The sequence below is a fragment of the Bos indicus x Bos taurus genome, chromosome 5, assembly GCF_003369695.1.
Source record: "Bos indicus x Bos taurus breed Angus x Brahman F1 hybrid chromosome 5, Bos_hybrid_MaternalHap_v2.0, whole genome shotgun sequence".
Taxonomy (NCBI): Eukaryota; Metazoa; Chordata; class Mammalia; order Artiodactyla; family Bovidae; genus Bos; species Bos indicus x Bos taurus.
In genome coordinates, this window is record NC_040080.1 from 64,927,270 (window position 1) to 64,951,480 (window position 24,211).

Consider the following 24,211-nt stretch of genomic DNA (forward strand, 5'->3'; position numbering starts at 1 on the left):
AATATACAACCTTGACATACTCCTTTTCCTATTTGGAACCAGTCTGTTGTTCCATGTCCAGTTTAACAGTTGCTTCTTGACCTGCATACAGATTTCTCAGGAGGCATGAAAGGGGGTCTGGTAGTCCCATCTCTTTCAGAATTTTCCACAGTTTGTTGTGACCCACACAGTCAAAGGCTTTGGCATAGTCAATAAAGAAGAAATAGATGTTTTTCTGGAACTCTCTTGCTTTTTCCATGATCCAATGGATGTTGGCAATTTGGTCTCTGGTTCCTCTGCCTTTTCTAAATCCAGCTTGAACATCTGGAAGCTCATGGTTCACATACTGCTGAAGCCTGGCTTGGAGAATTTTGAGCATTACCCTACTAGCATGTGAGATGAGTGCAATTGTGCAGTACTTTGGCATTGCCTTTCTTAGGGATTGGAATGAAAACTGACTTTTCCAGTCCTATGACCACTGCTGAGTTTTCCAAATTTGCTGACATATTGAGTGCAGCGCTTTCACAGCATCATCTTTTAGGATTTGAAATAGCTCAACTGGAGTTCCATCACCTCCACTAGCTTTGTTTGTAGTGATGCTTCAAGGCCCACTTGACTTCACATTCCAGGATGTCTGGCTCTAGGTCAATGATCACACCATCGTGATTATCTGGGTCATAAAACTCTTGTTTGTATAGTTCTTCTGTGTATTCTTGCCATCTCTTCTTAATATCTTCTGCTACTGTTAGTTCCATACCATTTCTGTCCTTTATTGAGCCCATCTGCATGAAATGTTCCTTTGGTATCTCTAATTTTCTTGAAGAGATCTCTAGTCTTTCCCTTTCTGTTGTTTTCCTCTTTCTTTGCATTGATCACTGAGGAAGGCTTTCTAATTTCTCCTTGCTGTTCTTTGGAACTCTGCATTCAGATGGGTATATCTTTCCTTTTCTCCTTTGCTTTTTGCTTCTCTTCTTTTCTCAGCTATTTATAAGGCCTCCCCAGACAACCATTTTTCCTTTTTGCATTTCTTTTTCTTGGGGATGGTCTCAATTCCTGTTTCCTGTACAATGTGACGAACCTCCATCCATAGTTCTTCAGGCACTCTGTCAGATCTAGTCCCTTAAATTTATTTCTCACTTCCACTGTATAAGCATAAGGGATTTGATTTAGGTCATACCTGAACGGTCTAGTGGTTTTCCCTACTTTCTTCAATTTCAGTCTGAATTTGGCAATAAGGAGTTCATGATCTGAGCCACAGTCAGCTCCTGGTCTTGTTTTTGCTAACTGTATAGAGCTTCTCCATCTTTGGCTGCAAAAAATATGATCAACCTGATTTTGGTGTTGACCATCTGGTGATGTCCATGTGTAGAGTCTTCTCTTGTGTTGTTGGAATAAGGTGTTTGCTATGACGGGTGCATTCTCTTGGCAAAACTTTATTAGCCTTTGCCCTGCTTCATTCTGTACTCCAAGGCCAAATTGCCTATTACTCCAGGTATTTCTTGACTTCCTACTTTTCCATTCCAGTTCCCTATAAGGAAAAGGACATCTTTTTTGGGGTGTTAATTCTAGAAGGTCTTGTAGGTCTTCATAGAACCATTCAACTTCAGCTTCTTCATCATTACTGGTTGGGGCATAGTCTTGGATTACTGTGATATTGAATGGTTTACCTTGGAAATGAACAGAGATAATTTTGTCCTTTTTAAGATTGCATCCAAGTACTACATTTCAGACTCTTTTGTGTACTATGATGGCTACTCCATTTTTTCTAACCAATTTTTGTCCACAATAATAGATATAATTGTCATCTGAGTTAAATTCACCCATTCCAGTCCATTTTGGTTTGCTGATTCCTAAAATATCAATGTTCACTCTTGCCATCTCCCGTTTGACCACATCCAATTTGCCTTGATTCATGGACCTAACATTCCAGGTTCCTATGCAATATTGTTCTTTACAGCATCGGAGCTTGCTTCTATCACCAGTCACATCCACAACTGATTGTTGTTCTTACTTTGGATCCATCTCTTTATTCTTTCTGGAGTTATTTCTCCACTGATCTCCAGTCACATATTGGGCACCTACTGACCTGAGGAGTTCATCTTTTAGTGTCCTATCTTTTTGCCTTTTCATACTGTTCATGGGGTCCTCAAGGCAAGAATACTGAAGTGGTTTGCCATTCCCTTTTCCAGTGGACCACATTTTGTCAGAACTCTCCAACAAGACCCATACATCTTGGGTGGCCCTACATGGCATGGCTCATAGTTTCATTGAGTTAGACAAGGCTGTGGTCCATGTGATTAGTTCTTAGGATATATTTCATTAAAAAAGTGGCCAAATACTGTGTTTGAAAACCTTTTTAATTATTTATTTTCTTTGTGTGGTAAATTATCTTTTGTAATGACTTATACACCACTACTAATGAGTCTTCATTATTCTTGAATTCTAATAGACTTAGTTCCTGGCGGGAGGGGCACTGGAGATTAGAGTTACATTCTAAATCAGTTAGAGCAACAGAAAAGCAGAGAAAAATCTGTTATGTAAATATGTAGTCACACAACAGATTCAATCTTACTGAGACTTGTTAGGGAGTGGAGAACAGCAGATGTAGAATTTTCCTGCAAACGTGAATTATTTGACTTCCTGGTTAATATCAGACTCTGCAGCTTTCTTTTTTTTTTTATTAGAAATTTATTTATTTTAATTGGAGGCTAATTACTTTACAATATTGTGTTGGTTTTGCCATACATCAACATGAACCTGCCATGGGTATACACATGCTCCTCATCCTGAACCCCCCTCCCACCTCCCTCCCCATACCATCCCTCTGGGTCATCCCAGTGCACCAGCCCTGAGCATCCTGTATCATGCATCGAACCTGGACTGGTGATTCATTTCACATATATTAAACATGTTTCAATGCTATTCTCCCAAATCATCCTACCCTCGCCCTCTCCCACAGAGTCCAAAAGTGCAGCTTTCTTAATAACACAGCAAATTATGGATAATACCAGGTTTCCTTTCACCCACTTGGTTTCCAGTTTATGTTGGTGTAAGCATGTACTGGATAAAAGGTTGGGAATGCAGTCAGGTTAGAAGCAAAGTAGGCAGTTGTCAGTTCACTAGTGTTGAAAGTGGGGATGAAGAAGATGCTTGCTGATCTTGCTGCTTCAGTGACGTACCCTTTGAGTACAGCTGGAGTAGGAAGAGTGAGAGAGAAGACAGGCTAATTTTAGGGAAAAAGAGATGGAAAGAAAGGAAGGAAGGGTAGGAAGATAAAACTTACAATAGTTCTTTCCCACTGTACCAGGCACTGGCTAGACAAGTCAAGGAAATGGCAGTATGCTTGCCTGGAGAATCCCATGGACAGAGGAGCCTGGCAGGCTACAGTTCATAGGGTTGCAGAGAGTCAGACACAACTGAGCAACTAACACACTTTCAGAACTCAAATCACTTTAACACTATCTCTTTAAAATGTGCTGGAGGGTATGAGTTGCCAATGCCATATTAGCAAAGGGTTTTAGTGTCTTCTTGGGTCTGGTATAACATAGTGATCTTTTGAATTAAACATTTTCTTAGACTAGATGTATACTTTGGGTTGAGGCTGAGATCAAGTCTCTCATTCAGTGTTTTTGAAGAGAAATAATTAAGAACATCAGTATTATAATCATTTACATTTTATTTTCCCAAGCCCCTAGCCTAGGGACTGGCACACAATAAGTGCTCACTAAATGTTTGTTAAATGAGTGAGTTGCACAATTACTTTTCAGATCCTTTCAAGCCCAAGATTGAAGGGGGAACTAAAAATACACTTATGAAAATTGTATCCAGGCAAACAATTAAAAAAAGAGGTATATCGATTGGAAATGCGATAAAGGTTGAAATAAGTGTATGCTCTCTAGCAAAGTGAATGAAAATATCACAAAAATCTGTGGATAATATTGATCTGGCCAAAAAGTTCATTTGGGTTCTCCGTAATATCTGCTGAGAAAACTCAAATGAACTTTTTGCTCACTCCAATATATAAGCTTTCAGTGCCTTGGAAATCATCCAAACCCTTGTTTTGTCGCTAAGGCATCTGAGGATTAGACATGACAGTGACGTGTGCAGGCTGCACCCCTGCTTGGGGCAGAAGCAGCTGATCCTGGTTTTCTGATTCCTCCACTCAGGCACATGTTGTTGTTTTTCAGTCGTGTTGGGGGAGTGTGTAATATCCTTGGTTCTGTCTTGTTGCAACAAAAATCTGAAGCGACTGATGGACCAGCGTTACAGCTCTCAAATGGACCAGTGTTACAGCTCCGTGTTACAGGTCAGTTTTCTTTAGAAAGTAAAGGAAAATACATCCTCAAGGCATGAGGGCATGCTGACCCAAAAGACCAAAGAGAAGAGAGGCCCCCCAGCTCAATTTTGGCTCCTCTTTTTATATGTTTTTTCTCCTCCCCTCTGGGCCTGCCTTATGTAAATTGGGCTAGCCAGGAGGGATGTTTGTTTTACCTGAGGTCCTCACTCTGGTCCTTGAACCTTCCTTTGTTCTATTTTCACAGGCTTTTCCTTTCTTTGTCTTTTAGCTACCGCCATTTTGAACTCCTTTTTTCTATTCTAACTACCTAACTGTCGCTCAGTCGTGTCTACTCTTTGCGACCCCATGGACTGTAGCCCGCCAGGTTCCTCTATCTATGGGATTTCCCAGGCAAGAGTACTGGGGTGGGTTGCCATTTCCATTCTCCAGGGGATCTTCCCAACCCAGGGATTGAACCCACATCTCCTTCCTGGCGGGCGGATTCCTTACAACTGAGTCACCTGGGAAGCCCATTCAGGCACCTACTCCACCCTAATGTCCAACCAGGGACAAAGGGGAGAAACTGACTTCCACATTCACTGAATTCCATGTACTTAGTTTGAAAACTCTGGGAGAAATCAGACTGTTTCCTGAGATGAGAATTGAGTGCATAAGTTATGCATTTCATAAAATAAATGAGAAAATTCAGCAGGTCAAAATAAGCCTGTTTCAGTGAAGAACCAGATACAGAATAGTCTCTCAATAGACCAGATAGACCCTGCAATATTAGAGACGTTTTTGCAACAATGACATAAAACTATTGGGATGTCTGGGAGAGAGTTAGTCTTCCATCCCACCAAGAGATTGAGTAGAATGACTGGTTCTATTTTCAATTACCTTCATTTTCATTATCTGTGTTTGGGATGGACAATCACAATCTTAATTATTTCTGTTCTGGGTAAGGTTGGAGGACAAAACTAATGATGTCATCAGAGGAAGCACACAGAGAGTGTTTACCATCCTGGAGATCAGTCAACTGGAAATTTTGCTAGCACATCACTCCTAGGGCGATGAGCTCAGTGGGAGCTGAGAGTAGCAATGAGTTGTGCCAGCTACCCACTGAGGGTGACAGTTTAAAAACAGTGGGCTGAAAAATGTCATAAATTTGAAAAACAATGAACTGCCTGGTGTCAGGGTTTAGAGATTGATGGGACTTTTGCCTGGAAAGCCAGAAAGAAGGAGTGTAGAAATTCACACCATTTTACATTCAAAATGTCCCTTGCAAATGATTCATTAACAGCCATATAGATATATATGTATGTATATGTATGTACACACACATATACACACACACACATACATTATTTATATTGTTTTCTCTCTGTGTTTAAAATGCTCAGGAGCTGAAATTTGTTTGAACTGTTCAGTCAAGTGAAATGGTTCCTTTTGCAATATGCAGTTAGTTTTGGTAGCTCAAGCTGCCTTTAACTTTCTTTTCACTTTCTTCCTTTGTCATTAAAGGTGAAGGGCAAGCAGGAGAGAGAGGGTTTGATTTACTCTGGTGCTCCCCCAGCGGTGCTGCTGTGTGCAGCCTGAAAGGCCCTGCATTGCACAACATAGATGATGGTGTGAATGGTCCTCTCACCCTTCAGAGTGGTGCAGTGGGGCTGCCAGTCTAATGCAGTTGGGAGTCGGGGGGATTTGGAACAATTTAGCCATTGTTGCTTAATGACTTCAAACCTTGTGGTTTCAAACAAAAACTATTATATTTCAAGAATTTGGTGGTTCCACTGATCTCAATGATGTGATGAGCTGGTGGGTAGGCCAGTGGCTTGTGGGCCTAGGATGAACTTGATAGGGACACGTCATCTGTCCTTCCTGTGTTTGTTACATTCCTCCACTAGGTTAGCTCAGGCTTGTTCTCATGTTCATGATAGTTAATATACAAGCATCTTTTTAAGCTTCTGCTCAGTCCAATTGACTGCTTTCTCTCATTCTCCAAAGCAAATCAAATGGCCATGCCCAGAATCAAAGTGAGAAGACAACCAGCCAAGGGTGTGGATACAGGGAAGCAAGAAACATTGGGACTCAGTGCAATCAGGTCTAATAGTGAGTTAGCAAACAAAAAGTTCAGGAAAGACTATCATAGATGTCAACAGTCATTACTGTTCAAGGCAGTCATGTTTTACTTTGAAGTTTGTATTTTTTCATTTATTCATCCATCCAAAATTCATTAGGGGATGATCATGTTTAGACACTGTTCTGGAGGCTGGGACAAACTCTGTATTTAAAATGATTACCTTACAAGACAGGATTTTATTTGCCCCTGCCACCTTCTGTTTCTTTTCTCATCTTAGAGATGTGTTTTCTAAATTGAAATAAAGAGATAGAGATTTTGTTAATATAGTAGTAAGTTTGCTCTGGGCTTCCCAGGTGGCTCAGTGGTAAAGAATCCACCTGCCAATGCAGGAGCTGCAGGAGACATGAGTTCCACCCCAGGGTCGAGAAGATCCCCTGGTAGAGGAAATGGCAACCCACTCCAGGATTCTTTCCTGGAGAATCCCATGGACAGAGGAACCTGGTGGGCTTTAGTCCATGGGGTCAAAAAGAGTCAGACAAGTTTTTTCAAGTCAGACAAGATATTGTCAATGTTAATTGAGAAAGATTTGAAGGTCCTGGAGTCTCTTTACACAGGAATATTGCCTCTCTCAGGTGGAGCTGGGACTTGGAAGTAGAGGAAGGGGATAGAAAAGGACCAGTGAGTTGAGGTGAAGCAGGGAGAGATGGAAGAGGGAAGAAATCCAGAAGGAGAATGTGAAACTTCAGGTGGTTTATCTGAGGTGGACTAAATTAACTGAAAGATGACTTTATGAGAAAGCAAAGAAGTTTTTGGCATATTCCTCTGGTTTCCATGTGTGTGCATAATTGGCAAGTGCTTTTTTGTAATATGTTGTCTTAATACAATCTCCCAGACCTTGTGGGGATAACTAGGGCATTTCATTATGTGGGAATATTGGAGAGTTCATCATTTAGCTTGCTGGGTTCTTCCCCTCACGTTCCCTGACACCTACTCAGACTTCCTTTCATCCTTATCACATACCAGTCACCATCAACTTTCTTTGGTTTTAGGAGTCTCTCCCTTAACCAGGATCTTGATATGTTAGTTATTTTAATTTTGCCTTCTGTAGAATTCTAGCATTCTCATCTTCTTGATCTTTATTTTTCAACACCATTCCCAAATCCTAGCTTCCAGCAGATTATGTCGACTCTGATTTCATTTATTTGTGGGATATTTAGGGAGCTTCAGATAATACTAGGCAAATAACAATTGAGTGCTTACTAAACACTCAGTGTTACTAATCACTTTTGCTTGTGTACACTCAACCTTACAACAATGATATGATTATTCTTATTCTAGATGAGGGAATGGAAGCACAGAGTGTCAGACAACTTGTTTGAAATAACAGAAATGGCAGAGCTGAATTTGAATCCAAGTGGTCAGGCGCATTTACACTCAATAAATAAGGGCCATTCCTGACTGCAAGGAATGATAATGCCTTCATTTTCTGTTCCTTTCTTCTGTTACCACAACTTCTCATTGCTTCAAACATTTTCTGCCTTCATTTATTTTTAAGAAAAGCTCCACTTACATGATGTTTTGGGCTTCTCTGATAGCTCAGTTGGTAAAGAATCTGCCTGCAATGTAGAAAACATTGGTTTGATTCCTAGGTCGGGAAGATGGAGAAGGGATAGGCTGCCCAATCCAGTATTCTTGGGTTTCCCTTGTGGCTCAGCTGGTAAATAATCCACCTGAAATGTGGGAGACCTGGGTTCAATCCCTGGGTTGGGAAGATCCCCTGGAGAAGGGAAAGTCTACCCACCCCAGTATTCTGGCCTAGAGAATTCCATGGGTCCCTGGGGTCCCAAAGAGTCGGACATGACTGAGTGACTTTCACTTTCACATGATGTTTTAATTCCTGTCTTTGCCATCTCCTTTCCTGCTGTGCTCACCTCCTTTGAGACCTCACTCTTTTCATTATCTTGGCATTTACTTCTATCACTTCATCTCTGCTAGTTCCTTCCCCTCAGCCAGCAAATATACTTAGCATTAAAAAACAAACCATCCTCTAACTTGTTACTTTCTTGAATGACAAAATTAAAAAAAATTTGGATGTTTCATAATCCACTTGATGGAATCTGCCCTCCTGGGGTTTCTGAAAATCACATCAAAGCCGACCATCTTCCCCCAGTCATACACCTTGTTCTCTTCTCTGAAGATACTTTCCTATTTCTCTGATTCTGTTTTCATGTTTCCATGGCTCATTTTTATTCCTTCTCTTCTCACCTATCTGTGGGCATTTCCCAGTGTTCTGTGCTGTGAGCTTTTAAGCTCATCTTTTTACTCTCTCCCTCAGAGATAGTGTGGTCATATAATTTGTTGCCCAAATTGGGACGCTGTTGCCTGGCACAGATGCTTAACTGGATGTGATGTCAGGGCAGTAGGAACAAACCAGGACTGCAGCCCTTCCCGTCTCTCTCAGTTCCACATTTTCAACCCCTTACTAGTGGTTTCTGTGTCTGTTCAGGGCTTCAGATTCCACATATCCTAAATCACACTCTTCATATTTTTATCTTTCCTTTTCTAACCAACTATTTCTGATTTCTTTACCTTTGCCATCTTGCAGCCACTGAGACTTGAAAGCTTGGGTCATTTCTGAGTGCTCTCCATACACACTGCCAATGACATCAGTGTCTAGGTTTACTGATTTGGCTTTTATAATGTTCTATTTTATTCCTTCCTTTCCATTTTTCAATGCTGCTGTTTTGGTTCAGGCCTTTATCGCTTCAAGCCAGTACTATTTTGGTAGCCTAATCCCAAATGAACTTTTTAAACTGTGCTTTCTCCTGTTATCCCGGAACTCTATGCATATCTAATCCAGGTCCTTTACTGTCTCCTGTCTTGTACAAAATACTTTGGCTTTCAGTAGTTTGATTATGATGTGTGTGGGTGAGAGTATCTTTGAGTTTATCCCATTTGAAGTTTGTTGAGTTTCTTGGATGTGATTAATGTTTATTTTTTCCTTTACAATTGGCTGTTATTTTTTACAAATATTCTTTTTTTAAAATTTTATTTTATTTTTAAACTTTACAAATTGTCAAATATTCTTATCTTACCTTTTCTCTCCATATTTCTTTATCCATTCATTTGTCAATAGACATTTAGGTTGTTTCCATGTCTGGGCTATTGTGAAGAGTGCTGCTATGAAGACAGAGATGCATGTATCTTTTTGAATTAGAGTTTTGTCTGGGTATATGCGTAAGAGTGGGATTGCTGGATCATAGGTTAATTCTATTTTCAATTTTCTGAGGAACCTCCATTCTGTTTTCCATAGTGACTGCATTAACTTGCATTCACACCAACTGTGTAGGAGGGGTCCCTTTTCTCCATACCCTCTTTAGCATTTATTATTTATTGAATTTTAAATGATGGTCATTCTGATTCATGTGAGGTGGTACCTTGTTATAGTTCTGATTTGCGTTTCTCTGATAATTAGCCATGTTGAACATTTTTCACGTGCCTATTGGCTGTCTGTATTTCTCCATTAGGAGAAATATCTATTTAGGTCTTCTGCCCATTTTTCAAATAGCTTGCTTATTGTTTTGAGTTATATGAGCTGTTTGTATATTTTGAAAATTAAACCCTTATTGGTTATATAGTTTGCAAATACTTTCTCCCATTCTGTAGGTTGTCTTTTCATTTTGTTTATGGTTTATTTTGCTGTGCAAAAGCTTGTAAGTTTGATTAGGTCCCATTTATATATTTTTGTTTTTATTTCTATTGCCCTGAGAGACTGACCTAAAAAAACACTGGTATGATTTACGTCAGAGAGTGTTTTCGTATGTTCTTTTCTAGGAATTTTATGATGTCATGTCTTTTGTTTAAATATTTAAGTCACTTTGATTTAATTTTTGTGTATGGTAAGAGAATGTGTTTTAACTTTACTGCTTTACATGAGATTGTACAACTTTCCCAACACTACTTGCTGAAGAGACTTTTTTCCTCATTATGTATTTTTGTGTCTTTTGTTGAAAGTTGATAGACTGTAGATGTGTGGGTTTATTTCTGGTCTCTCTAGTCTCTTCCATTGATCCCTGTGTTTGTTTTTGTGCCAATGTGATGTTTTGATTACTGTAGCTTTGTAGTGTTGTCAGACTGGATAACTTCAATTGTTGTATTGTCAGGGTCGTGGATTCTTTCCTCTGTATCCTCAAATACGCTAAGTGTTCTACTGAATTTTTCATTTCAGTTATTGTACTTTTCAACTCAATAATTTTTGTTCTTTTTAACAATTGCTGTCCTTTTATTGATATTCTCTCTTTGGTGAGACATTGTTCTTCTACTCTTCTTTAGTTCTGTAGACATAAGTTTCTTTAGTTCTTTTAACATCTTTATCTAAGTTAAAGTCTTTGTCTAGTGACTTTGATACAAAGCTAATTTAGGAACAGTTGATATTTATTGCCCCTCACATCCTATATGGGCCTTATTCACCTGTTTCTCTGCATGTCTCATAATTTTTTGTTAAAATTGGAACATTTAAAATAATGTAATACAGGAATTCTGGAAGTCAGATTCCACTCCCTACTCATCCTGGATTGGTTATTGCTGTTTGTTTTGGTTGTTGCTGCTGCTGCGGTTTTGTTGCTGTTGTTGTTTCTTTGTTTGTTTTCTGGTTTAGTGACTTTCCTGAACTAATTCTGTAAAGTCTGTATTCTTTGTTGTGTGTGGTCACTGCAGTCTCTGCTCAGTTATCTTAGTGGTCAGTTAATGATAAGACAGAGATTTCCTTATATACTTTGCACTAATAAATCTGGAAGCCTCAGCAAGGGGGTGTGTGTGTGTATGTGTGTGTGTGTGTTTGAGTGTGTCAGGAAATGTTTTTAATGCTGTGGCAGACAGTTTACAACACTATTTTAGTCTTTATTTCCTGCTTGTCCAGAGCTTCATGGTCAGCCAGAGGTGAGAATTATACCCAGTCCTGCAAAAGACCTTCTAAATACCCAAAAATAGGCCACAACCCTTCACAGTTCCCTCTGGACATCCCATTCTCCAGCTTTTCCTCTTAAGTTTTTGGTTAGCATCTCATTTGTCCCAGCTGTTATTGCTGCCTCAGCAAGTTATTATTAAGCAATTGCTGCTGATTATTTTTGAACAATGACTCAAGGGGAAAAATCTGTTTTTGATGAATGAGCTCTGAATCAGGAGGAATAAAGATGAACCCTGAAAGTGGGGGTTTTTAGGGATGTGCCAGGTAGGTCAAATAGTGGAATGGGGCTTTTGAACAGCCCCAAATTCATTCTTCCCTTTCTAATGGTTTCTAGGTTGCTGGTATTCATGACTATTGTGATTGCAAGGCTGCTGGTTTTCAAGATCATTGCAGAGCTAGGGAGAGATGAATAGGAATAGGGCTAAACAAAACTCCCTGTTTTTTATGGAGATTCAACTACTGTTTTGAGTAAACACACCTTGGATTGTCAAAAACTTTGGCTAATTTCTAGAGTTCTGAAAAAGATAATTTTGACAATTTTTGCTAGTATTCTCATTGCTTTTTTATGGGCAAAGTGGATTTTTAGAGTTCCTTACTCTGTCAGTCAGGTTTCCCAGGTAGCTCAGTGGTAAAGAATCCACCTGCCAATACAGGAGATGTGGGTTTGATCCCTGGGTCAGGAAGATCCTTGCAGCCCACTCCAGTATTGTTGGCTGGGAAATCTCATGAACAGAGGAACCTGATGGGCTACAGTCCATGAGGTTGGGAGAGGGAGTGGGTGGGATGATTTGGGAGAACGGCATTGAAATACGTATAATATCATATATGGAATGAGTTGTCAGTCCAGGTTCGATGCATGATACTGGATGCTTGGGGCTGGTGCACTGGGACGACCCAGAGGGATGGTATGGGGAGGGAGGAGGGAGGAGGGTTCAGGATGGGGAACACATGTATACCTGTGGCGGATTCATTTTGATATTTGGCAAAACCAATACAATATTGTAAAGTTTAAAAATAAAATAAAATTAAAAAAATAAAAATAAAAAATATAGATGATATTAAAAAAAAAAAGAGTCAGATATGATTGAGCACACATGCATGCACTCTGTTATTCAGAAATCAGAATCCTTGCATAAAATGCTTTGAGTTTCAGTTTCCATGTAATGAAATTCTTTTAATCAATTTCTGAATTTCTAAACATTTCCCTGGCCATAGCAGCTGAAAGAGATGAAAAAAAAAATTTTTTTTTTCTACCGTATATTGCTTGTATCACATATGCCATTACCCTGAAACTTTGGGGTTTATACAAATAACTTCCAGAGATCTGGGGTCAGGAGAGTTGGAGAAAGACTAAAGGATCTACATTTTAAGCAAGTCCTAGGGAATTGGGGTGCTCACTAGCTCATAGACCAAATTTTAAGGAACACTGATCTAAATGACATTCTTAGTACTTAACATATATCAACATACATATTTTTTATTTTATTTTGTTTTTTTTGCATGTCTGTATCTTCTCTACTAAAATACTCTTTGTATATAGGAACAATGTCCTGCACACTCTGAATCCTCAAAGGATTCAATTTATAGGCAATCTTCTAGAAGTTTGCTGAATGAATCAATAAATAAGAGCATTGTTTTCATGGGCAATAAGTTCTTAATTCCACACTAGGACTGACCAAGTAAAACTTCTGGAATTTGTAAACTCATTGGTAAATTGAAAATTGCCAGCAATTGCTTTCTTAATTAAGAAAGCAGTTGATTTTGTAGAGATTTGAATTTAGAAAAATGACTCCAATTGTTTTCACAAATGATTTTTTTATTTTGGACATTGTCATACGCATATATAGAAATTCAATTTGGGTCTTTTTGTATTACCGTGTCTCTGCTGCTGCTGCCATGTCTCTAGTTCACATTTTAAACACATGAAACACAGTTGTAATAACTGTTTTAATGTCCTATCTGTAATGCTAACATCTGTGTCAATTCTAATTTGCTTTTTGTCCTCATTTTTGGTTGTGTTTTTCTGGTTCTTTGCATATCTGGTAATTTTCTGTTTGAATAGAAGACATTGAATTTTACATTGTTATACACTGGATATTTTTGTATAACTATTAATATTCTTGAGCCTTGTTCATGGGAACAATGAACTTACTTGAAAACTTTTGTTCTTTTGGGGTCTTGCTTTTAAGGTTATTTTGAGGAGCAGGGCAGCATTTAGTCTTGGGTTAATTATTCCCTCTGGCTACAGTCCATGGGGTCGCAAAAGAGTCAGACATGACTTGGCAACTAAACAATTATTCCCTATTATCAGTGCAAGTCACTTCTGTGCAAGTCATTCTACTCAGTGCCCCAGGAGTCATGAGGTTTCCAATCTGGATGGTGGGAACAGCTGGGCATGGCTCCCTTTAATCTTCTCAGGTGGTTTCTTCAGCTATCTGGAGTTATGTCTCATACGTCTTCTCTCTGCTACTCTGTCTTATGAATTCTAGCTGTCTTGGTCTTCCTGTACTCCTAGTGCTCTCTCTTTGTCTCAGGTTGCCTACTGGGCTCTGTCATGATTCCCTCTCTCTGTGCTGTGTCATGGAGCTTTTTCAAGGCAGTAAGCTAGATCAATTGTATGGTTCACCTCATTTGTTTTCTGTGTTTCAGGAATCATTGTTCTTTGTTGCCTATGTCCTATGCCTTGAAACCTATTATTTCATATACTTGTCCACTTTTTGATTTAGTTGGGAAGGTAAATCTGGTCCTTGCTATCTGGTCTTGGCCAGCAGTGGGAGTCTCTGGGAGTGTTTTAAACACCAACTTACTAGTACTGTGACCAAGCCTGAAGAGCAAGTTACATGTGGTTCCTAAATAGACCTTTTCTTCTCTCAAAAAATATTCCATTAATTTGTTACTTTTACCATTTGACACCCATGGTTATTACTGATAGCTGTCTTCATCAACTCAATTTACTCTTTAGCAGGGTGCCAATAGAGTGGATTCTACCTTTAATTGGAAAGATATCATTGCACTCAATTTGAGAAGAAGATAATTGCCTTCTTTGAACTGAACATCAGTGTTTCAGTTGTATGTAGGTTGTGGGAGTAAAAATCTATTCAGTGTACTGGCCTGACTTTAAAGAGTTCACCTGTTCTTAGAGAGTGGGCAGTTATCCACTGGTTTAACCAAACTCCACGTTTGTCTGACTTTGTCTTTCTTGTATATTTCCCTGTGTTTCTGAGATGATAGATATTCTGTGAAAAAAAAGTGGCTTTGTTGCCAGGTGTTTGTGCATCTTGGTGTAAATCAGGTATATTTACCTCAGAGCTTCTCAGAGCCTTGCTATAATGGTATACATTTGGTTCTCCAGGCAGGTATACAGTATGAGGCCTTTTCCAAGCTCTCTTGGGGTTGGTGTTCCACAGACTACATGTTAAAAAATGTTGTGTTAGAGGTACAAGAAACTGTAGAGTTTAGATTGCTTTTTAGAACATACCACCAGAAGTCTTTCAAGTCAAGATCCAGGAAATTTCCTTTCTTCTTAATTTCCTTTTCTAATTTCCTTCTCTAATCATTTTGCAAGTCCTTGCCATACAGAAATGCTGAATCAAGCGCTTGATAAGTACTATGGCAGTTAATGAGAAGTAAGATAAGCTATTTGTTTGGTCTGGGCCTCAGTTTATTCATGTGTGAAGCAAGAAGTTTGGATTATGATTATTAATATCTTTTCTAGCTCTTTAATTCTATAATTCTGTACTTTTTTGATTCAGAAAGCATGATCCCTGATCCCAAGCTGCTGACTGTCTAGTGTGGGATACAAGGCTAATGCACATAATGTAACTAGAAAGCACTTCAAAATGGTGCATATCTCTGTGTCAGATTGTTTGGTACAGATTAGAGGGGCTATACAAGATCAGAGAGGGGAAACCAGTGAGGCCAGAACACTTCTGTTTTTTCTCGCTACATTAGGCACTCAACAGAGCCCCTAAAACAATGATTTAGTGGGAATGTATTTGGCTATGGAGATATAAAATGCATTTACTATGTCTAAGGACTTTGTTCCATGTCTACTTAAGCTCACTTAATAACAGTGCAGAGGTTAGCTACAGTGTGAGATTAAAGAAAACATCTCTATTGGTATAAGCATTTAATACCCACTAAAAGAGTCATTAGGTCACTAATGTTTTTTACAGAACCTGAAGACTTGAACTAAAAGATATTCCAGGTCGAAGGCATGAATAGAATCCTAGAATGTTAAAGCTGAAAGAGTCCTGAGGGATCACCCAAGTACAAGGTCAGCAAACTTTTTCTGTATAGGGCCAGGTAGTCAGTGTTTTAGCCTTTGCAGGCTGTTAGATAGATCACTGTTGCAATTATTCAACTACACCTTTGAAGTGCAAACACAGCCATAGACAACATGTAAATGATTGAGCATGGCTGCATTCCAATAAAACTTTATACACAAAAACAAGAAGCTTGTGGGCTCTGGTTGAAGATGAAGACCAGAGTAGTTTGGCATTTGAACAAGATCACAGAAATATGGACTGAATTGTGTTCCCCACCCTCCAATTCATATATGGAAGCCCTAACTGCCAGTGTGATTATATTTGGATAGGGACTACAGAGACATAATTAAGGTTAAATGAGGTCATAGGCTGGGTCCCTGATATTTAGTAAGATTACTGTCCTTGTAAGAGAGACTCCTGATCTCTTTCTCTCTCCACCATGTGAGGACACAGGGAAAAAAACAGATGTGAAATAATAGAAAAGTTACTTGTCTCTGCCCCCGGTTCCTTGCATAGAGCTCCTAAAATGCCTTGGAATCTAGTCAGGTCATAGAAGTATCTGTTGTTCTAATAAGGCCACTTTTGATGGGTTCCTGGGTGAGGGCTGGTCACCAGAAAGACAAAGCCATGACTAGAAGCTTGGAACTTTCAGCCCCATCCCCCATTCTCCATAGAGGGCAGAAGGACTAGAAGTTGAGTTAATAATCAGTCAAGCCTATGTGATGAAACCTCCATAAAAGTCTCCAAAGGCTTCCCTGGTGGCTCAGATGGTAAAGCATTTGCCTGCAGTGAGGGAGACCCGGGTTCGATCCCTGGGTTGGGAAGATCCCTTGGAGAAGGAAATGGCAACCCACTCCAGTACTCTTGCCTGGAAAATTCCATGGACTGAGGAGCCTGGTGGGCCACAGTCCATGGGGTTGCAAAGAGTCGGACACGACTGAGTGACTTCACTCACTCATGTGATGAAACCTCCATAAAAGCCCCCAAAGTACAGGGTTGATAGAGCTTCCAGTCTGGTGAACAACCCACATGCTGGGAGCATGGCACACCCCAACTTCACAGGGAAAGATGCTTCCAGAGTTCACTTATGTATTTCTTCATCTGACGGGTTATTTGTATCCTTTAAAATACCATTTATACTAAATGGGCTGTAGTAAGTAAACTGTTTTTGGAATTCTGTGAGTCACTCTAGCAAATTCTCAAACCTGAAATGGAGGTTGGGAGACATGATTTATAGCCAAGTCAGACAGAGGTTCGGGTAGTAACCCGGGGACCTACTACTTGCAACTGACATCTGAGGAGGGAGGCAGTCTTATAGGACTGAATCTTCATCCTCTGGGGTTAGTGGTAACTCCAATTAGTGTCAGAATTGAGTTGTAGGACACTCAGCTGAGGTTGGAAAACTGGTCAGGGAAAAAGCCCCAAGTATGTGTTATCTGAAGTGTTGAGAACGTGAGGATAGAGGTAAAAACAGTGAATTTCCCCTACAGCGGCCATCTGCAGGCCAGGAAGAGAGTTCTTACCAGAGCCTGACCATGCTGGCAACCTGATCTTGAACTTCTAGACTCCAGAACTGTGGGAAAATAAATGTCCATTGTCTAAACACCTGGTATATAGTATTTTGTTACGGCAGCCTGAGCTGACTAACACACACAGCAAGGTTGGGGCAGAGGTCTTGGTATTGAGATCTTCTGATAGCATTCCAAGCAGCTTTGGATGGAGAAGAAAGACTATATCAGGTTTGAAAATGAAAGTGATAATTTTTTTTTCCATTTCACCTTTATATACTTTGGTCCAGTCTATAAATTAATAGGTTAAAGAATTAGATCTTCATTTTGGAAAGCTAAAGTATTGAGTAGGATGTAAAATCTGTTAGGAGATTGAAGAAAGCCTAGATGAAAGTTGGGGATTCAGACCATATTTCTTAACTTTGCTTCCATCTTTTTTAGAGAATTAATCTCTCCCTTCTTTGGCTGCTTCTGTTATTCATGTGCTTCTCACACCTTCTCTGTTACTATCTGTCTGTTTTCATCTCCAAATCTTCTTGAGGGTAGGGTCACATTTAGTTCCTTTACATCACCATAGCCTCTAGCTTGTGCTATGCATAGAATGTGAATGCAATTGCAATCTTGGGTGTTACAACCCATTCATTCAGTCAACATATATTTGTTGAACATCTCTTAGGTGCTCAGCTCAATATTAGATGATCATGGTGATGGCTAACTAAGAAGACAACGCCCTTATCCTCATGGAGCTCATAGACTTGTAGGAAAGCTTGATTGAATAATGTAATACTTCAATTTAAAATATACTCACAAACTTTGATAAATGATATAAAGGAAAGGTAAATACAGTGAAGCTATACAATAGGGAAACCCCCAAACTGGACAGCTATATGCAAAAGAATCAAACTGTACTACTTTATTACACCAGGTACAAAAATTAACTCAAAACGGGTTAGACTTAAAGGTAAGAGCTGAAACCATAAAACTCTAAGAAGAAAACATAGGCAGTATGCTCTTTGATCTTATCTTAGGAATATTTTCTGGATCTATTTCCTCAGGGAAACAAAATGAGACTACATCTCAGTGAATAGCTTTTGCATAATGAAGAAAACTATCAACAAAATGAAAAAGTAGCTTACTAATGGGAGAAGATATTTGCAAATGATATATCTGATAAAAGTTAATATCTAAAATATGCCAAGAACTCATACAATTCAACATAAAAAACCAAACAACCTGATTGAAAAATGGGCTGAGGTCCTGGATAGACATTTCCCCAACATCCTTACTAATGGCCAAAAGACACATGAAAAGATGCTTAACATCACTAATTATCAGGGAAATGCAAATAAAAATCACAGTGAGACATCACCTCACACTTCTCAGAATCTATCACCCAAAGACAGCAAAAAACAAGTCTTGGTGAGGATGTGGAGAAAAGGGACTGTTTGCATACTGCTGGTGGGAAAGTAAATTGGTACAGCCACTATGGAAAGCAATATGTAGTTTCCTCAAAAAATTAAAAATAGAACTACCATGTGGTAAAGCAGTTCCACTTCAGGCTCTTTTCCAAAGAAAAACACTATTTCAAAAAGATGTGTGCACCCCTAGGTTCATTGCAGCATTGTGTGCAATGGCCAAGATGTAGAAGCAACCTAAGTGTCTGCTGATAGACAGATGAATAAAGAAGACATGGTAGGTATACGTAATAGAATATTAACCATAAAGAAGAATGAAATCTTGCTGGCAACATGGATGGACCCAGAAGGTAGTATCCTAAGTGAGACAGATAGTAAGCCAGACAGAGAAGGACAAATATGGTATGATTTCACTAACATGTGGAGTCTAAAAAATAGAGGAACAAGCATAACAAAACAGAAACAGAACCATAGATACAGAGAACAAACAGGTGGTTGCCAGAAGGGGAGAAGGCTAGGTAATTATGTGAGGTAATGAATGCTAGTTAGCTTGATTTGGTGATCATTTCACAATGTACACTTACATGAAACCATCACATTGTACACCTTTGAAATATACAATTTTTGTCAATTACACATCAATAAAGCTGAAAAAAGATTAAATTTTTTTTTACAAAAAAAGGAAAGAAATCTTGACATACACTAGGTGAACATAGGTGAACCTTGAAGACGTTATGCTAACTAAAATAGCCTGTCTATAAATACTGTAAAAAAAAAAAACCCCAAACCTCTACGATTAAATTATCTGAAGCACTTAGAGTAGCTAAATTCATAGAGACACAGAGCAGAATGGTGGTTGCTAGGGACTTTGGGGAGGGGAAAATGAAGTTTGTGTTTAAGGGGTTTAGAGTTTCAGTTTTGCAAGATAAAGATAATTCTGTGGATGTTTGGTGGTGATGGTTGCACAATGTGAATGTAGTTAATGCAACTGAGTCATAGAAATGGTTAGTATGGTAAATTTTGTGTTACATGTATTTTATCACAATTTAAAAAAAAGGTTATACATAGGACTGAGGAAGAAGGGAGCACCAACAGCCCTAAGATACGGTATGTCCCATGCAATATCTGGGATGTACTTATACTGGAAAATGATTTGTTATTTATCTGTGATCCAGATTTAAATGTCTTGCGTATTTTATTTGCAAACTCTGGCAACCCTACCCACGAAGCCACACTTTGCATTTGAACCAGAACTTGCTTTGAGTGATGGGAGTTAGCAGTAGCATTCTAAGAAATATCAGACACCAGAGAAGTCTATCTTGCCCATTTTCACTTGTGTTACTTCCCTTCATTAGCCAGTTGCTTACACTGAGAATGATGACATAAAAGGAAAGACTAGACAACCTAGAGTTCCTATTCCTTTCAGTCCTTCCTTACTCATCAGTTAACCTAAGTTTACTAGAATGTGTATGTATCAGGAAGTGAAATAAAAACAATTGAATTAGTTTTGTGCAGTGTTTCCACTGTTTTCATAGGAGCTATGAATATACAAGCTGTGAGAAAATCAAATAGGGAAATCCAAGAAAGCTTTCCTAAGGAAGCGATGTTTGTGGTGAGATCTTAAAAATCAGTAGGCATTAACCAAGTAAAGCAAAGATATGGGTTGTAAAAATAAGGGCAGAGACCTCGAGATGATTTGAGGAATGGATTGGGGCCAGAGTGGCTGGAGCACACATATACAAATACGTCTAGAGTGAGTAACGTGACCTGACCACACAGAACCTTGTAGGCTGGCTCAGTAGTTGTCCTAAGCATATCGAGAAGCTGTTGCAGAGCTCTTTGAGCATCTTTAAGACCTTTCAGGCTGCAGTGTATTGCAGGAGAACAAAAGTGACTGTGAGACCAGTTCAGAGATACTTGCTGTATAATGATGACTGAGCTGGAGAGAAGCAGGTGGAATTGAAGGTTTTATAAGGACTTGGTGAGGATTAAATAAGAGCTGAGGGTGTGCAAGGTGTTAGGTAATTATACCTGGCTTTTGAAACTAGAGAAGTGAATTTGTTGGTCCTTGGATGCAGGATGCTATGGGAGAGGTGGGTTTCAGAGAAGGACAGGTGGGAGTGGGTTGAGATTGAGCTTGGGGGTACTTGTGGAGGGAGCTGGAATGTGGAACTTGGCTATATTCTCTCTAACCACAATTAAAGTTTGTGATATCTTTCAAAAGTATTTTAGATTAAAATGAATATGGAAGGACTGATGGGCTTGCCTCTAATTCATGAAGCTACTGCAGGGCTTTGAGCACCTTTAAGACCTTCAGGTACCCTGGAGCTGTGTCCATTAGGAAATCCCAGTGTTGGGGGTGCCTTGAAGTAAAATGGTACAGACCAGAATCATCCTTCCTAAGTTTTATAGATGAGATGATAGCTTCTTCAGACAGTGGTAGTACAGCTTTGGCATTTTCCCATCCATGTTTAAAATAAAATGTGAGCTTCCTTCTTACAAGATCTTGCATGATTTGGCCTCAGTCTACCTCTCTAATGTTGTCTGGCCCTCCTTTCCCTAGATGCTAGCCAGACTAGCTCCCTGCTTGTTCCTCTTGTGAATGAAACTTGCTCTGCCTCAGTCCTTTTGAATTTGGAGTTCTTTTCTTGGTGCATACCTCCCTTGCTCTCTTAATGGCAGCTCCTTCTCTGTATGAGATTTAAGCTTAAATTCCTCCTCCTCAGTGGAGCCTTCCTTGTTCACCCAACCCAAGCTCTTGCCCCTGTAACTTTCTATTTCACTACTGTGCTTGATTTTCCTCACTGATCTCACACTGACTGAAATTGGGCTTAAGTATTTTCTCATCTATTTCTCCCTATTGAATGAACCCTTGAGAATGGCAGCTGGGTCTGTCTTGTTCAGTGCCTTCAAACCAACACTTATCACAGTGTCTGTTGAGCACAGTGGAGATGCTCAATATGCTTCTGTTTAGGGAATGAGTTCTATTAGATATTGGGAAAACACAGATAAATGTTGAGTAGGAATCTAAACCTTGAGGGCTGCAAATGCCAGATTTTAGAGAAATGTTGGTGCTCTGAAGGATAGGGTGTGGGGGACAAGTTCTATGCAGAGATACTAAGGCCAGATAGTTCTGAGAAGTCCTCTAGAAACATTCTTAGCCCTCCCCAGCCTAAGTGATCTGCTGTGTTAACCCAGATCCCATTCCTATGAAAATGGAGCCTCCAGCACCTTGAACACCATGGCTTGAACGTTACTGTCTGGTAAAGCTGGGTACTGCTGCTGCCAGTATGTAAGTTGCATGTAGAAACAATATCAGCTCCCTCTTCGAGAAAGAAAATGTAAAATCAGAAGCAGGAGTCTTCTTTAAGAAGAAAATCATCTTTAATGAAAGGAAAACTAGTAAACAGTCCACTTGGACCTAAAATTGCTTAGTTTTTGCATGCTATTAAATTAGATTTATGATCTAATAGTGCAAACAAAGGGCCTTGGACAGTTGAACAGTCAATGAAGATGAAAAATTTTGAGAAAAATTAAGATTGATTAATTTCTCTGTTCTTCATCCTGAGGGACAGATGTCTTCATTGGATTTTTCTTCCATGCAATATAAAGAGATAGGCACCGTCTTCTGTCTTGTTATAAGACAAAGCTGCTATGATTGTAAAGCCTATCTTATTTTTTTTGTTTGTGTGTCCTTTTAAAAAAAATAATTTAATTGGAGGCTAATTTCTTTACAATATTGTAGTGATTTTTGCCATACATTGACATGAATCAGCCATGGGTGTACATGTGTTTCCCATTCTGAACCCCCCTCCCACCTCCCTCCCCATCCCATCTCTCTGGGTCATCCCAGTGCACCAGCCCTGAGCATCCTGTCTCATTAATCGAACCTGGACTGGCGATCTGTTTCATATATGATAATATACATGTTTCAATGCTATTCTCTCAGATCATCCCACTTTCGCCTTCTCCCACAGAGTCCAATAGACTGTTCTATACATCTGTGTCTCTTTTACTGTCTCGCATATAGGGTTATCATTACCATCTTTCTAAATTCCATATATACACGTTAGTATTCTGTATTGGTGTTTCTCTTTCTGGCTTACTTCACTTTGTATAATAGGCTCCAGTTTCATCCACCTCATTAGAACTGATTCAAATGTATTCTTTTTAATGACTGAGTAATATTCCATTGTGTATATGTACCAAAGCTTTCTTATCCATTCATGCTGATGAACATCTAGGTTGCTTCCATGTCCTGGCTATTATAAACAATGCTGTGATGAACTTTGGGGTACACATGTCTCTTTCAATTCTGGTTTCCTTGGTGTGTATGCCCAGTAGTGGGATTGCTGGGTCATATGGCAGTTTTATTTCCAGTTTTTTAAGGAATCTCCACACTGTTCTCCACAGTGGCTGTACTAGTTTGCATTCCCACCAACAGTGTAAGAGGGTTCCCTTTTCTCCACACCCTCTCCAGCATTTATTGTTTGTAGATTTTTGGATAGCAGACATTCTCAACAGTGTGAGATGGTACCTCATTGTGGTTTTGATTTTCATTTCTCTGATAATGAGGATGTTGAGCATCTTTCATGTGTTTGTTAGCCATCTGTATGTCTTCCTTGGAGAAATGTCTGTTTAGTTCTTTGGCCCATTTTTTGATTGGGTCATTTCTTCTTCTGGAATTGAGCTGCAGGAGTTGCTTGTATATTTTTGAGATTAATTCTTTGTCAGTAGCTTCGTTTGCTATTATTTTCTCCCATACTGAAGGCTGTCTTTTCATCTTTCTTATAGTTTCCTTCATTGTGCAAAACTTTTAAGTTTAATTAGGTCCCATTTGTTTATTTTTGCTTTTATTTCCTTTGCTCTGGGAGGTGGGTCATAGAGGATCCTGCTGTGATTTATGTTGGAGAGTGTTTTGCCTATGTTCTCCTCTAGGAGTTTTATAGTTTCTGGTCTTATGTTTAGATCTTTAATCCATTTTGAGTTTATTTTTGTGTATGGTGTTAGAAAATGTTCTAGTTTCATTCTTTTACAAGTGGTTGACCAGTTTTCCCAGCACCACTTGTTAAAGAGATTATCTTTTCTCCATTGTATATTCTTGCCTCCTTTGTCAAAGATAAGGTGTCCATAGGTGCATGGATTTATCTCTGGGCTTGTAAAGCCTATCTTAATCATTGCAGAAAATCGTAAGACATGGCCAGATTAGGGAATAATTACAGGTTCGAAATTTTACCCACTTAATTCAGATACAACTGAATCTCAAAAGAACTTTTCAGCAACAATGAACCCCCCAAATGAAGAGGTGGTTCTAATCTGAATCTTAAATAGCATCAGTCAGTGACAGCCTGCTGCTCTTACCCCTAATATCAGCTAGGGTCATCTCCAGGGTCCTACCCCAGATGGAACTTGGAAGGTCACGGCCAATATCTACCTCTCTGATCCTTTACCTTATCTTTTTATATGCTTAAATCCTTATGACTTAAGTCTTATGATTGAGATAGTCTTTAAAAAACACTATTATTTTTTTGAACATAAAAGTTACATGCATGTATTATAGAAAATACAGAAAAATATGGGCTTCCCTGGTGGCTCAACAGTTAAGAATCTGCCTGCAATGCAGGAGCTGCAGGAGATGCAGGTTTGATCCCTGGGTCAGTAAGATCTCCTGGAGGAAGGTATGGCAACCCACTCCAGTATTTTGCCTGGGGAATCCCAT

The 24,211-nt window shown here is 39.3% G+C and overlaps 1 pseudogene; it reads right to left on the bottom strand.

Moving 5' to 3' along the window:
* Positions 1-9,814, bottom strand: part of LOC113893531 — an 81,134-nt pseudogene extending 71,320 nt beyond the window's left edge.
* Between the last annotated feature and the right edge of the window lie 14,397 nt (positions 9,815-24,211).